Below are 17,666 nucleotides of genomic sequence, written 5' to 3' on the forward strand. Positions count from 1 at the left end.
CGAAACAGACAGCCAGGTGTAAACACTTACACCTTCTAGCATTGCTTGAACTGGAAGCAATTCCAGGCAGTTGGTGGAGCACAACCAGGCCATTGGCCACTGCATTTGCGCTGCAGCATAATATTGTTCAAAGCTGGGGGCTCCAAGCCCGCCTTCCAACAGCTTTTCTCTGAAGTTTGGTCAGGGACACTCAGTGGCAGCCATCTTTACATTTGAGCTCAAGCAGGATGATACTGAGCATCTGAAAGAAGGCAAGCCGAATCACTATGGGCAATGCTGCAAATAAGTATAGCAATCTGGGAAGTATCAGCATTTTAGGCATGGCCACACGAACCAATGGTGACAAGGGCAAAGACCGCCAAAAGGGGAGGGAACGGCGGATGCTGGCAACGGTCTTATCAAGGTTGCCTTCTCGGATGTCCCTCACTGTGTGATAACTATGAACTCCCAGGTACTTAATGGAGTCATAACAACACTGGAGGCATATGTCAGCCATAATCGCTCTACGTGGTGTTGGGATTTAGATCAATTCACCTGTAGACCCGAAGCTTCACCAAACACTCAGAGGGGTTACCTAAGGTCAGGAAGTGTGGCCTTGACATCACAGACATAGACTAGGGCGTCATCTGCATAGAGTGATATAATATGATGGGAGCCTAATTCAGGAACTTCCCAGGCCCCCTCCCAATCAAATAGCATCATATGTAATGCAACACAGCAATCCACAGACCAGGCAACTTAGCCAATACTGTTGTCATTCCACTACATCAGACTGTCCGTTCTCTAAATACATAACTGAATGGCCCCACATATGTTATGCCTTAGAGGGGCACTTGGCAGCTATCTGGTTCAGAACAGACACTACCATCAGTGACTTTGATTTATTAAAATGCAATAGTTACACTGTGATGTTGGACTATAGCAAGACCACCAGGCATGTCTGACAACAATGACATGCCTGTTGAAGAGCCAGAGAGAGGTGTTTCAGACATCAGTGAAACCACAACATCTTATTCTCTGAGTGCAGGAAGCCGTCACAGAGGCCCATATGTACAAGCGGCTTGCGCCACCAGTGCATCACTTTTTTGACGCACCAATGGCACAGGCTGTAGGTCCATATCTACAAGGCAACGCAGAGCCACTATGCATCGCTTTACATGGTCTTGTAGAACTGGAGTAAGGCAATGCAGTGCAAGTAGCTGCATTGCCTTACTCTGCGTCAACGAGGCATTGCATGGGTGTTGCATTGGGTGTTTCCACGCAATACCCATGCATTTTGATGCATTCCCAGATTAATAAGTGTTTGTAAACCTGGGAATGTGTCAAAAGCTAATGCTTCTCAAGGTAGGAGTAAGGGAGGCGCAATGAGGAGAAATTGCTTTATTTCTCCTCGTTTTTCCCTGTTTCTCTGTGTTGCATTCTGCAGCAGACATACAAAGAGGAAAATGCCTCTCGTGATTGTTTTTGTACCAGTCGGTGTCCCTTCCTGCACAAAAACTATTATCCCCACAACGCAGAAATCCTTGCACAATGGGTTGGCACATGGCAGCCCATTGTGTGCCCGCGCAGAGGAAAAGGACAGGAATGCGCTATATATTGTACATACTGCACATTCCTGCCCTTGTCTTTTGATGCAGGGCAGTGCAGCAAGAAGGCTTGCAGCACTGCCGTGGGTCACAAGATTGTAAATATGCCCCATAATCACTACCTTCCGAGTGACTCAATTCCAATAATACCGGGGTTCGGGAATATGTTTGAGAAAAAATCCATGAGACTTAAATACTTGGCAAACTACGCAGAAAGGTGCCATGTGAGGTAACACAGCACAGTAAATACTGTAAAGAAGCCAGACATTCTGTGTAGTTTTTAGTTTAGCCATGTGTTCCCGGATTTGAATCGGACATGTTCACGCTTCAGTATTTAGTAACTCATGCACAGGCCTTACAGAAAGATCACTTTCTTTACTTCAATATTGCATTACAGCTTGACCTTGTCCACTCCTCAGACCACTAATTGCCCTGATGGAGGGGTCCGAGCGGTGTCAGGTATCTAAAGCACTTCAGCACCACATTCTTTTAGATTCCGCATTCCATTCTTTTCGCATTGCACGTTACCAAGAGTTTGTGAACATTAAAATAAGTCATACAGAAGAGGTAATGGATATGTGTCCCGTGAACCTCAACTCCCCCCCCAAATTGTACCAGGAGCAAGATGCTATATGAACTTAGACCTGTCAGAGACCATATTAGTTTTTGCAGGTTGGATCCCCATTAACTAGAGCTAGACTTAGCACACGGACAGCGTGAAGTTTTTAAATGTCTCTATTATATTCTAATCCAGTATGGAGCAGCTGCAGCAAAATTACAGCCATGATCAGGGTTAAATTGCCAACACTTATACGGCAGTTATGTAGCCCAAAGGCATTTCCCTAGAAATCTACCATAATGGGAAGTGTGGTACCCGAGCTGTCTGTGGTAGGTTTGAAATAACCATTCTGAAAGGAGATCACCAGTGCCCATGAGCTGTTGATAATGGGTAAAAAGTGTTTTGCAACATAGCATCCTCTTGTTTGCTTGTTGCCAGAAGATGATTACTTTTTGTAGTCTCTGTCACAAGGTTAACAAGCATTTACAATGCACTAGGGTCTCGCATTTCTCCGAGTTACAGCTATTAGCGGTTGTAAACTCCCAACCGGATTTTTCTTGCCACATTGAATGGAAAAAAACAGCGCAATCGAGCTGCTACCGTCCACTCGTAATGAAACCTATCGGCAAAAGTGCAATTATCTACGTAACCGGCAAGTGCAATTAACTATGTAACAGGGTCAATGCTATGCAAAGCGCTCGACTTCTGCCAAGCGAGATTGCGCTGCGAACAAAAGATAAAAAGTAGTCCACAAACCTGAAGGGAAACAGCGAGCCTCGCATGTTTTCAGTACTTGGTCGATGCGCTTGAGGAGGCCTAACCACCGGAAAAGGTATGACGTATGCGGGCCTTCCACTAATGAAAGCAAGAAGATTTTAACAGGCAAGCCCATGAACCAATGAAAGACACTGACGTGACGTGGACGGGGCTCTGAGCCCTTTTCTAACTCCTAAAGCATCTCGCAAGCTAAACACATGCGCAAGCGCATGCAACACAGGCTCGACCCTAAAAAAATTTAAGATACTGCCTAGTTATCTCAAAATGTGCCTGCGGGCATTTGGTGGGAATTACACACCTGTAGGGCATGGTTAGCTTAATAATTATATATTGTATACATTATATAGAGAAGCAGCGCTCAGTTTAGGTGCATAAAAATGATAGCGCCAGGATACCCTCCCAGGTGATAGTGCACTTTACAAATCTGCATAACACAACAAGAAACATTTGTATACAAAACACTATCATTTGTAACATAACCGTGGTACAAAAAGCATAGCATCATGGCATACAATACAAATCATAGGCCATAGAGTGTAGTCTTGAAGTTGTTACTGATGGGGCAACCAGGGCACAAGACACTACCCAAGTCTTCCCCATTCACGAACACTGCCACTTCTGAATCTGTAGTCTGCACCTTGGTACCTGTCTTTTCCCATATATTAATTTTCCAATAACTCTTAATGTACCAAGCAATCCATTTGTTGCAGAAGCCCTAGGGCAGATCCTGTCAGCCCTGAATATCATAGTCATGTGTACTAGCGGTTCCCATCCACAAACAGACAGAATAGTAGAAAACTTTAGTATTAACATAAAGGCAGTATTAAATAAACTGGTGGCTCAGACAGAAAAGCAGCATTTCACTCTCCAACAAGCCCCTCAGGCATGTACTAGTTTTATCCCCTGGAGCTCCCTTATATTAAAAAACGTCAACATGTCACGGTCTACACAGAGGAGTAACATAAAAGTTGTGAAAAATCACTGAAGCCTCCACCATCTTGTCGCTACAAATGTGCCATTTGGGAGGAGTTTGTAACGCAAGCAATGAAAACATGAAAACACTAGCCAAAATCATCAAAAAGCTTGAATGACAAAGGACTCAACTCAAGTGAGTTAAAATGGGGGCTAGCTGCAAGTGCTCCTGCCTACCTGGAACAAATAGCCGACAAAATGGAGTGGACCATATGCTATTATGAAAGTGTTAAGCAATATTACCTACAAGGGTCACTAGCTATACCCATCTAAAACGGAGCAGGTTTTGCACGCAAACCACCAAAAACGGTGGCACAAAGGTGCTGGCATATAAGGCATTTTGAAAGCCCACAGTGAGAGCTCAGTTTAGGACGATTATGTGCCTGAAAGCTCCGCAGAGTTTCATTTTCTGTTTCCTCCTTACAGAATGCTGAGATCAGTTACTGTACCAGAATTTTCACTCTTCACCTAGGACCTTCTTGGATGTCAAAAGCAAGGGAAAGATGTCCCTACAAGGAAGTCCACAAACGTCACAATTTAAAGTAATTGAAGAATTAGATGGGGAATGCAATTCACAAATGTGAATATCTCTAAACCAGCTGGGTCCATTTGTTTGTGCATAGATTTCCACAATAGCTGTAAAGATGGTAGAAGTTTTTCAACAATCAAGGAGGGGGAGCACATTGCTTGGCATAACAGCATGAGCTCTCCCAGAAATTACAGTCAGTTTAAATAACTCACACTGCAGGCCGTCTTTAGGGCAGTGCGACCTGCGGCTGACCTGAAAAGGGGGGGAGGGTACTGGCCCCAGAGAAGTGGAGGGAGCTCTATTTATCATAACTTACAATTTAAAAGCTCTTGCTGCAGAGTTCCTTGTGTGTCCATCTTTCGGGTAGCAATAAAATTGTCCAGATAACTCTTGTGATTAATGTTTCTGCTAGAAAGAGAGGGAGTTTTGTCTAATGGCAGTTGCCTTAAAGTAGAGCAGAGGGTTATTATGGCTGCTGCAAAGAGATCAGTACTTTATGTGGGTAACTGAGTGGATTCGTAAAGCCAGACTTTAGGAGCGCTTTAAAACAAATTACATTTTTGTGAGAGAGGAGCTATGGAGAGATGGAGGCACTTTTGCTGGGTGATAGTGAGGGAATCCGAGGAGGAGGGTGCACCAAAAAAGTTTGTTGCACCGGGCGCCACTAGTGCTAAAGTCAACCCTGCTCACATGTAGTAGAGTGCTTTACATATGCTAGTACTGCCAGTTTATTTCAAACCTAGACCTCACCATAGGTTATTGGCAAATGACCCTCAATAATGAAGACTGCTGCAAGATCTCTTCTTGTAGTGCCCCTTTGCCCTAGGAGGCCTTTACCATTTTAAAGTTATACTTTTTTATCTGCGTAGAGCCACAATAGCTTTTTGCCTTGATGACAAACCAAAGACTGATCCCCCATCCACTAGCTCCTAAGGTCTTTAACATTTTGAAGTCATGCCAGTTGATCTAGACAGAGCACCGCTTCCCTTTAAATGAATCAAGTATCATTTGCTGAAAGTCCATCACCAGTATGCTGGTGGGTGTTAGATGGCATTGTAATATACAGAAGATTCTGGCCAGGACATTGAAAGCATCTGTCATTGGTCTTTTCGACCTTACAGAGATATGGGCAAAGAACAAACCCAGAAAATTAGGTGTCAGATGAATACAACCGCAATCCAGGAAAGTATAAGCAACACAACCGACCCCAGCTCCACAAACAAAAAAGGAGCTTCAAACCTTAAGAGGCCTCATAAGTTACCACTGACAATTTATTCGCCATATGTCTTCCAGAGTGGTGCACCTCACAGAACTACTGAAAAAAAGGAAGCAGACAGTCCAAGAACGTTGATCCCCAAAAACCGAGGGTGGTTTTCAATATTTAAAGAATGTTTTGTGGTATGAACCTGTGTTAGTCACACCAGATTACACCACAATGTGTTTTACAAACTGATTCCTTTGAAATGGACTAAAAGCAGTCCTCTTTCAAAGGCACAGTGGTCAGCAAAATCTGATTTTGTACCTCCGCCTGACATTTTTACCAAGGGAAAAAATCCAGTGACAGCAAAAAAAATATTTGGTTTGTATTACAAAGGAATCTCCGAAGGTGAACTTGTTGGGTTGGAACTTTTAAATAGGTTATGAACTATGTATCCATGCTTGAATTGCCCTTCATAAGTACTCAAACCAAGAGCTCAGATGATATCTGTCACCTCAAACTTTCTCCAGCTTAGTTTTGCACAACACGGGGCATCCTAAACAGATCAATGTTGGTTTCCTTTCCAAAACTGGCCAACCTCCTTTCCTAAACACGGGAAAGGGGATTTTGTGACTCCATAATTATGAGCTTTTTATAGGGCAAAACCAGTCTGTGTAGGTAGAACAATTCGTTTGAATGAGGGGCTGTCGTACCTTGTAAAATAGGATGGGCGGGTCTCTGGGCGAGATGGATGAGGAAGAGGGGATACTGTGCATAATTTAAATAAAAAATGTATATACCATTGATATGATAAACATATATACCAATTAGAGCTCGTGTTTATTGGCTCTTAGGGAGCTGGCGTCTGGGAATGTTTTTATGTGAAGTAAATGCAAGGTACACGTGTCTCAATTCAAATATGAAGACAATGTGATTAAAAGGGGAAAAATACGTTTCGATTGTTAGTATTTACACTGGAATGGATGTTTTTAATAAACGTATATGTACATTTTAATTTTTGGGAACATCTGAACAGCTATGAAACGTTTAATTTCCCTAGGCAACATAATTTTCCTTTGGAATCTGTTGGGGATTTAAAATGCTATTGAAAAGAAAGGATCACAACAAACTCTGTGGAACCCAGTTAAATGCAACTTATGCTACATACCACGCGTGCAAAATCTCGGTTCTTACGTTGATACTTCGAGTACAAACTCCTGCTGCAAAAACAAGAGCAGAAAAACAAATTTATTCTCATCCTGAAGTATTTTTGTAGTTAAATGCATGCACGCCTCAATCCACCCACGTGCAGATCTACAGCGGATTTGTGTGTTGATTTGTGTTGGTGTTTCTAGTACAAATTCCGACTCCCACACATGGAATTCATGGAACAAAAGGTCTTTACGGGAACCGGCTTCCCCAAATCTTGTTTCCTACACTTATACATGTAGGACAGCAAAAGGGTTGTGTTTTCCTCATAAACATCAATAGTAGAGGAGCAGGCAGGAACCAGACGTTACACAAACAACCGCATGTTCTTCATAAATATGTCCTTGCGGAAGGGCCTCGCTAATTTGCTGCTGAAAAGTCTAGATAATTTGAATTTTTGGAAGTCACCCACGCGGTGTCCCTCCCCCAGATAATACTTAAATCGCAAAGCTATGCATTGAGAATGCATTCCAACACACACATACATCTCTGTTCCCTTTCACTCATTTGTCTGTGGGGAAAGGAACATTCCTTGTCTTTGTCCAAAAATATGCATATCTGTATTTCATTTGTAAACAATAAATTCGAGTGCCTGAATCTCTCAGGAGAGATCTGTATGAAAGCTGGTCACCTTTAAAACATACATTCTAGACATTATTGGAGACATAGAGGCAATACATTATACTTACTTATTTGGTACAGGCCAGCTACAAACCCCTTTAAAGGCATGTGTCTAACAAATAAGGGCTCAAATCACAAAAGTAAACATACACATGTATGCTTACTCACCAGCGGCGGCTTCTCCGCTATGGTGGAGGAGCGTCACCCCACCCACCCCTGCGAGCATCAGCAGCTGAGAAACTTTAACCCCTTAGCTGCTGGGCCGTTCCCCCACCCCCCCGTGCTGAGCCCTTTTTTGGCTATTTGGGGTAGTTCACGCTTAGGCCTTCATAACTTTTTGTCTACATAAGCTATCCACGCCAAATTTGCGTCCTTTTTTTCCAACATCCTAGGGATTCTAATGGTATCCAGAGTTTGTGGTTTCCCCTGGAGGAGACCAAGAAATTAGCCAAAATACAGTGAAAATTTCGTTTTTTCAAAAAAAATAGGAAAAAAGGGCTGCCGAATAAGGCTTGTGGTTTTTTCCCTGATAATGGCATCAACAAAGGGTTTCTGGTGCTAAAATCACCATCTTCCCACCTTTCAGGAACGGGCAGACTTGAATCAGAAAACCACATTTTTCAACACAAATTTGGCATTTTACTGGGACATACCCCATTTTTACTATTTTTGGTGCTTTCAGCCTCCTTTCAGTTAGTGACAGGAATGAGTGTGAAACCAATGCTGGATCCCGGACAGCTAAACATTTCTGAAAACTAGACCAAATTCTGAATTCAGCAAGGGGTCATTTGTGTAGATCCTACAAGGTTTTCCTACAGAAAATAACAGCTGAAATAAAAAAATATTGAAATTGAGCTGAAAACAACAGCCATTTTTCTTTATGTTTTACTCTGTAACTTTTTCCTGCGCTGTCAGATTTTTGAAAGCAATATACCGTTATGTCTGCTGGACTCTTCTGGTTGCGGGATATAAACGGCTTGTAGGTTCATCAAGAACCCTAGGTACCCAGAGCCAATAAATGAGCTGCACCCTGCAGTTGGTTTTCATTCTATACTGGGTATACAGCAATTCATTTGCTGAAATATGAAGAGTGAAAAATAGGTATCAAGAAAACCTTTGCATTTCCAAAATGGGCTCAAGATAAGGTTTTGAGGAGCAGTGGTTATTTGCACATCTCTGAATTCCGGGGTGCCCATACTAGCATGTGAATTGCAGAGCATTTCTCAAATAGACATCTTTTTTACACACTCTCTTATATTTGGAAGGAAAAAATGTAGAGAAAGATACAGGGCAATAACACTTGTTTTGCCATTCTATGTTCCCCCAAGTCTCCCGATAAAAATGATACCTCACTTGTGTGGGTAGGCCTAGCGCCCGCGACAGGAAATGCCCCAAAACACAACGTGGACACATCCCATTTTTTGACAGAAAACAGAGGTGTTTTTTGCAAAGTGCCTACCTGTAGATTTTGGCCTCTAGCTCAGCCGGCACATAGGGAAACCTACCAAACCTGTGCATTTTTGAAAACTAGAGACCTAGGGGAATCCAAGATGGGATGACTTGTGGGGCTCTGACCAGGTTCTGTTACCCAGAATCCTTTGCAAACCTCAAAATGTGGCTAAAAAAACACGTTTTCCTCACATTTCAGTGACAGAAAGTTCTGGAATCTGAGAGGAGCCACAAATTTCCTTCCACCCAGCGTTCCCCCAAGTCTCCCGATAAAAATGATACCTCACTTGTGTGGGTAGGCCTAGCGCCCGTGACAGGAAATGCCCCAAAACACAACATGGACACATCCCATTTTTTGACAGAAAACAGAGCTGTTTTTTGCAAAGTGCTTACCTGCAGATTTTGGCCTCTAGCTCAGTCAGCACTTAGGGAAACCTACCAAACCTGTGCATTTTTTAAAACTAGAGACCTAGAGGAATCCAAGATGGGGTGACTTGTGGGGCTCTGACCAGGTTCTCTTACCCAGAATCCTTTGCAAACCTCAAAATGTGGCTAAAAAAACACATTTTCCTCACATTTCGGTGACAGAAAGTTCTGGAATCTGAGAGGAGCCACAAATTTCCTTCCACCCAGCATTTCCCCAAGTCTCCCGATACAAATGATACCTCACTTGTGTGGGTAGGCCTAGCGCCCGCAACAGGAAATGCCCCAAAACACAACGTGGACACATCCCATTTTTTGACAGAAAACAGAGCTGTTTTTTGCTAAGTGCCTACCTGTAGATTTTGGCCTCTAGCTCAGCCGGCACCTGGGGAAACCCAGCAAACCAGCGCATTTTTGAAAACTAGAAACCCAGGGGAATCCAAGATGGGGAGACTTGTGGGGCTCTGACCAGGTTCTGTTACCCAGAATCCTTTGCAAACATCAAAATGTGGCCAAAAAAACACTTTTTACTCTCATTTCGGTGACAGAAAGTTCTGGAATCTGAGAGGAGCCACAAATTTCCTTCCACCCACCATTCCCCCAAGTCTCCCGATAAAAATGGTACCTCACTTGTGTGGGTAGGCCTGGTGCCCGCGACAGGAATAGATCACACAACGGTCAATGTTGGTCCTTACATGAGGCAGCTGTTGACCCTGGGGTGATCCATTCCTGACGCAGGCACTAGGTGTAGGCACTCAAGTGGGGTAGTGTTTTTATCAGGACAGGTGAGGAATCACTGGGTGGTAGGAATTTTGTGGATCCCAGCATATTCCTGTAGTTTGTGTGACAGAAATGCGAGAAAAATAGAGTTTTTATTCAACATTTCAGCTTTGCAGGGTATTCTGGGTAAGAAAACTTTGGGGAATCCACACAAGTCACACCTCTGTGGACTCCCCCGAATGTCTAGTTTCCAGAAATGTTTGGGTTTAGTGTGTTTCTCTATATGGCCGCCGAACCCAGGACCAAAAAAACAGGTGCCTGCCTTACAAAACCAGTTTGTTTTGCGATAGATAATTTTGATGTCTCCACAATACGATTTGGGTGGTGGATTTTGGGGCTGAACTAAATTGGGGAGCTCCAAAGAGAGCACTCTCTCTCTCTCTCTGCTTGCCGCCGCATTCACCTGCTCTCTGGGTTGGGCTAACCCACTATTACCCAGTTGCACAGACTGCATGCGAAGGGACAGCAGGACTGTCCTCATCACCTCCCTCATAATGTACTGGAAGAGGAGTTATCGAATGGGACTCCTCTGACTGAAAAATCACTCCCAGAGTCTGCGCCATTGTCCTATCCCTCAGATGCTGTCTCAGTATCTGATGTCTCAGTCTCTGATCCTATGTCAGAGCTGTCCTCTATAACCCGAGTGACGGCAGCAGTCATCAATCAAGATGCCATCTCTGCTATTGGCTACACTGTTGCTCTAAAACACTAGCCTACGTAGACAGTCACAAAATCGATGGTGTGTGTGAGATACGTGCAACAGTAGAGGCCACCTTACCTGCGCTTCTTCCCTCAATCAGCACGTTCTTTCAAGACACTCAAAAAACACCTTGTCACATACCATTCGTCACAGTCTTCTGCACCTCCTGCGCCCAGTCCAACAATCATTATTGGTGCTCCCACTCCTTCCTCCTCGGATTCCCTCATTACCACCCAGCAAAAGTGCCCTTCATCTCTCCATAGCCGCCCTCCACCCCACACATACATTTCATTTGTATTATAGCGCAGGTAATGGCTGACTTTACTAATGTACTCAGCTATTTACATAAAATACAGATTTGCTCTTTGCAGTCGGCATATAAACCTTCTGTGCTTCTTTATGGCACTAAAACTGCCACTAGACAAGTCTGACCCTTTTGTAGCAGAAACATAATCACAATACTTACTTGACTTTTTTATTGCTGCCTAAAAGCTACAGTTGAAAAGTGTCAGTTGAAGTATATGCATTGTTTTGAAGACGCAAGCTGCAACTGCAAGACAACTGGTGGCAAATCTATATATATTTATAGATATATATATATATATATATATATATATATATATATATATATATATCACTTTTATATGTGGGTCTGCTTTTCCTGGGGGCTGATCGCAGCCCCCAGGGAAACTACACACATATTGACAAAAGTGATATATATATATATATATGTATATATATATATATATAGATCTATCTCTATATATATATCTATCTACATAGATATATCTATAGATAGATCTATAGATATATAAAGATATACATAGATATATCTACATAGATATATCTATATATATAGATCTATATATATACATATATATATATATATATATATATATATATATATAGATCTATTTTTTTTTTAGTTGTTGTATGGTTTCCTTGGGGGCCAAAATGGCCCCCAGGGAAACCCTACAACAACTAAAAAAATATTGCCCCCACAGGGGGTCACCCTGCCCACGGGCGACCCCCTGTCCAGGGGGCACCTACCTTTTTTAAAAAAAATACGTCCGGGGGGGGGTGGCCCGTTTTCCAAGGGGGCCGACCCCCCCAAGTGAAATCCCTGGTGTCTAGTGGTGTTTCCTGGCCCCCGATCGCAGCACAGCTTCGATCGGGTGCCAGGAAACACTTTCAGAAGGCCTCGTAAGAAAGGAGAGACTCTCCCCTTTCTTACGAGGCCTTCCTGAAACTGTTTCCTGGCCCCCGACCGCAGCACAGCTGCGATCAGGGGCCAGGAAACACTTTCAGAAGGCCTCGTAAGAAAGGGGAGAGTCTCCCCTTTCTTACGAGGCCTTCCCAAACATGGGGAAGGCCGTTTGTGGCCGTTTTACCCATCGGAGCAGGAAGCTACAGTGTTGTAGAGTGTGGTGGCATACATTGGAGTGGTGTTGAGTGCAGTGGTGCAGAGTGGCATACCATCAAATAACATAAAGTGGAGTGGTGTAGAGGGGAATGCCGTAGACTGGAGTGTCATACAGTAGAATAGCGTACAATATAGTAGCATACCCTGAAATAGTGTACAGTGGAGTAGCATACAGTGGAGTGGCGTACAGTGGAGTGGCATGTACTAGAGTGCCATAGAGTGGAGTGACGTATATTTTAGTATACTGGAGTAGCGTACATTGGAATAGCGTATAGTGGAGTGACATACAGTGGAGTGTGGCAGAGTGGAGTGGGATAAAGTTCAATAGCATAGAGTTGAATGGCATAGAGTGTAGTTGCCTGCAGTGGAATACCATATAGTGGAGTGGTGTAGAGTGGAGTGGGGTACAATGGAGTGGCGTAGAGTGGAATAGCATACAGTGGAGTGTTGCAGAGTGGAAAAGTGTAGAGTACAGTGCCTTACAGTATAGTGGAATACAATGGATTGGCATTCACTGCAGTGTCATGGAGTGGCATACAGTGGCATAGCGTACACTGGAGAGCTGTAGAGTGGAGTGCCATAGAGTGGAGTGGGGTGGCGTACAGTGGAATAGCTTAAAGGGGAGTGGTATGGAATGGTGTAGAACGGAGTGGCCTACAGTAGAATAGCATATAGAGGAGTTGTTAGAGTGGGTGGTATAGAGTGGATTGACATACAGTGAAATAGCATACTATATTGTAGCATAAACTGAAATAGAGTACATTGAAGTAGCGTGCAGGGGAGTGGTGTGGCATACACCAGAGTGACATACACTGGAGTACTATAGAGTAGAGTGGTGTAGACTGGAATGGTGCACAGGGGAGAGGCGTATAGTGGAGTGGTGTAGAGTAGAGTGGTGGAGAGTGGAGTGGGGTATAGTAGAGTAGCATACAGTGGAGTGTGGTAGAGTGGAGTGGCATAGAGTCAAATAGTATAGACTTGAGTGGCATAGAGTGTTGTTGCGAACAGGGGAATAGCATATAGTGGAGTGGCGTACAGTGGAGTGGTAGACATTAGAGTGTTGCAGAGTGAACTTGCGTAGAGTGGTGTGATGTAGAGTACAGTGGCGTACAGTAGAGTGCTGAAGAGTGAAGTGGCATAGAATGTAGTATGCTAGATTGTAGTAGCATACAGTGGAGTAGAATAGAGTGCAGTGTGTAGTGTGGACACGTGTACAGTGGAGTGAGGTAGAGTGTAGTGGCATACAGTACAATAGTATACAATGGAGTGGTGTAGTGTGTAATAGTGGAGTAGCATAGAGTGGAGTAGTGAGAGTGGAGCTGCGTACAGTAGAATAATGTAGATTTGTGTGGCCTAGAGTGGAGTTCAGAAGAGTGCAGTGGGGAACACTGGAGTGGCATAGAGTGGAGTGGGATAGAGTGGCATAGCATAGAGTGGAGTGGGGTAGAGTTGAGTGCTATAGATTGGAGCACATACCATGGATGGGTGTACACTGGAGTGGTGTGGAGTGGTGTAGATTGGAGTAGTCTAGAGTGAAATAGCATAGAGTGAAGTGGCATACAGTGGAGGAATGTACAGTAGAGTGGAGTGACGTACAGTGTAGTGACGTACAGAAGAATAGCATAGACTGGAGGGGTGTACAGTGTAGCATGATAGAATGGAGTGGTTTACAGTGAAATACCATAGAATGGAGTGTTGTACAGTGGAGCAGAGTAGAGTGTACTAGGGTAGATTATAGTGGTGTATAGTGTAATAGCATAATGTGGAGTGATGTACAGTGGAATGAATGTTTGAAGGCCTGGGCAAAGTGAGCTGATGCCCAGGGCTCCCACATTTCCATAGGGCCCATGAGGAAGTGAATTGTATCTCTAGAGTTTGTTCTATTTGTATCTAAACCTCCGTCCCTCTCTGCTTCCTCTGACTCCATCTCCCGACTATGGGGGTCATTCTGACCCTGGCGGTCATTGACCGCCAGGGCCAACGACCACGGAAGCACCGCCAACAGGCTGGCGGTGCTTCCTGGCCAATTCTGACCGCGGCGGTAAAGCTGCGGTCAGAAAAGGGAAACCGGCGGTTTCCTGCCGGTTTTCCCCTGGCCAAAGGAATTCTCCATGGCGGCGCTGCTTGGGATTCCGACCCCCTTCCCGCCAGCCTGTTCCTGGTGGTTTACACCGCCAGGAAGAGGCTGGCGGGAACGGGTGTCGTGGGGCCCCTGGGGGCCCCTGCACTGCCCATGCCACTGGCATGGGCAGTGCAGGGGCCCCCTAACAGGGCCCCAGCAAGATTTTCAGTGTCTGCTTGGCAGACACTGAAAATCGCGATGGGTGCCACTGCACCCGTCGCACCTCAGCAAATCCGCCGGCTCCATTCGGAGCCGGCTTCATCTTTGCTGGGGCTTTCCCGCTGGGCCGGCGGGCGATCTTTTACAGATCGCCCGCCGGCCCAGCGGGAAAGTCGGAATGTCCCCCGCGGTCATCTGACCGCGGGCGGTGTTTGGGCGGTTTCTGCCCGGCGGGCAGTGCCCGCCGCCCGCCGGGGTCAGAATGAGCCCCTATGTGTCTTTTTAAGAATTTTTTTGATCCTGAGCAAAATATATTTCAAGTATTTAGTATGACCCTCTTTTAACATTTAATACAGCATTGTTTAGCATCATACTTGCTGGAATAAGCAGCAAATATGTAATAAAATTCAAATTTGATCTGAGCAGGGGCTCCACAATCTGTCTTGCCCAGGGCCCCCAAACAACTTAAGAGTCCACTGGAGTGTTCTAGAGTAGAGTGGCGTACACTGGAATAGAGTAGAGTGTAGTGGCATAGAGTGCAGTGGCATACAGTGGAGCAGTGTACAGTGGAGTGGTGTAGAGTGGAATAACTTTGATTGTTGCACATGTACAGTATAGTGACATAGTGAATTAGCGTAGAGTAGTGTAGAGTCAAGTGTTGTACAGTGGAATACGATAGAGTGAATTGATGTGGAGTGCAGTGATGTAGAGTTGAGTGGCGTGGAATAGAGTGATGTGTAGTGTAATAGCGTATAGTGGATTGTCGTATAGTGGATTAGCATAAAGTGGAGTGATGAGTACAGTAGCATACATTGGAATAGTGTACAGTTCCTTTGTTGTACACTAAAGTAGCGTGCAGTGGAGTGGCATATAGTGGAGCAGCGTAGAGTGTAGTGTCATAGAATGGAGTTGTGTACAGTGGAAAGCGTACAGTGGAGTAGCATAAAGTGGAGGTGCATACAGCAGAGTAGCGTATACTGGTGTCCCATAAAATACAGTGGCTTAGTGTGTAATACTGTCCAGTGTAGAGGTGTAGAGTGGAGTGGCGTAGAGTAGAGCGGGGTAGAGCGCAATGGTGTACAGTGAATTAGCACAGAGTGGAGAGGTGTATGGATGAGTGACTGTTTTATATATATATATATATATATATATATATATATATATATATATATATATATCACTGAAAAAAACAAAAGTTACAGGGACGTTATAGTTAGGTTTGCATTTTACCCACACAAAACCATAAAAGTTCAGGAAGGTATAATTATAGTTTGTCAGTTCGTGATGTAGACGTGTTCAAAAACCCTATGGGAATTAACGTGGGGAAAACACATTTTGGACCTCCCTTTTTCTCTGACCCGCTTGAAGGCTCACCTGGAAACTTTCCAGACAGCAGCTGAAGTGAGCATCAGTTTTGTTTTGGAAAATTTTGTGATGATTCTTCAACGGGCGCCAAAGATGTAGGCAAGTCAAAAAGGCTTTTCCTATGGAGACTAGGTCCTAACTATAACTACGTAGTGGCAACCGCCACTAGCTAATGTATATGTAATATTACATTACATATTAACTAGTGACAGCCACCATTAGGTAGTTATAGTTAAAACCATGTTTCCATAGAAAAGGCTCTTTTTGACTTGCCTATACCTTTGACACCGTTTACTGAATCTTCATGATATTTTCTAAAAAAAAAGTGTTGCGGTGATTCTTTTTGCACACAGAAAGTTTTGGGGTGATCCGTCAAGCAGGGGCAGAGAAAAAGTCGGGGGTCAAAAAAGTTGTGTTTCCCATGTTAATTCCCATAAGATAGCAAATGAACTTAACATCGATACGGCGCAACATCAACAACTCAACTTACCAATTAAATCAACTTTCACTCCTGTACTTCCTGCAGGTAACTCCATACATTTGTTTTTTACAGCAATGATGGAGGATCTTGAACAAGAACATAAAAAGTATGCCAAAAAACAGCAATATTTCCCTGTCAATACAAATTTTGCACAAAAAAAGGCAATTCAAGAATTAAAAAAGGACAATACCATCCTTATAAAAAAAGCTGACAAGGGAGACAACATCGTTATTTTGAATAAAAAGGACTACCTGCATGAAGTTTACAGACAAATTAAAGATACCACCTGCAACAAAAAAACTCTCATCAAATCCCACAAGAGAGATACAAGTAAAATTGAAGGATCTTTTAGATCGCTGGTGTACAAGGCAAATCCTTACCCCAGAAGAGAAAAATTTATTTTTTATTCAAAACCCGACTACTCCTACTCTATATCTTCTAACCAAAATACATAAGGGTGGTCACTCCCCCAAAGGGTGACCCATTATCTCTGGCATCAATTCCATTTGCTCCAATATGGGTATTCTCATTGACTCTGAACTACAACCATTCATGAAAAATCTTCCTTCGTTTATCAAAAACACTAAAGATATTCTGCAGAAATTCCAAAATATAGATTGGCAACCAGACTACATACTAGCAACCATTGATGTAGTCAGCCTGTACACTTCCATTACACATCAGGATGGGATTGAAGCTGTACAGAGCTGTCTATCAACACGCTCAGTACACCTACTTGAAAGAAACAAAATGATCATTAAAATTGTATCCTTTTGCCTTACCAATAACGTTTTTCTCTTTCAAGGACCATACTTTCTCCAATTACAATGCACAGCGAAGGGAGCAAAATTTGCGCCGCCGTATGCATGTATCCTCATGGGCGCAGTTGAACGTTACTGGCTTTGGAATCATGATCTAGAATATCTCTCACAACATATTATCTTCTGGGGCTGCTACATTGACGACATTCTTCTCATCTGGCATGGCCAAGAGTCACTCCTCCACCTCTTTCTAAATTCTCTCACTCTGAACAGATGAAAATTGAAATAACATATCAGATTTCCAAAACCACACTTGAATATATGGACCTTACACTTTACATTGCCAACAACAGATTACACACTAAGGGCCATATTTATACTTTTTGATGCAAAACTGCGCCAACGCAGTGTTGCGTCAAACATTTTAACGCCGGCTAATGCCATTTCTTGGCGTCGTGCAGGCGTCAAATTTATACTTTGACGCATGGTGGCGCAAACCACAGGTGTGAGTCATTTATTTTTACTCAAACCAATGCGTCACATCGTAAAGGA

The sequence above is a fragment of the Pleurodeles waltl genome, chromosome 4_1 (genome assembly GCF_031143425.1).
Source record: "Pleurodeles waltl isolate 20211129_DDA chromosome 4_1, aPleWal1.hap1.20221129, whole genome shotgun sequence".
NCBI classification, from domain to species: Eukaryota; Metazoa; Chordata; class Amphibia; order Caudata; family Salamandridae; genus Pleurodeles; species Pleurodeles waltl.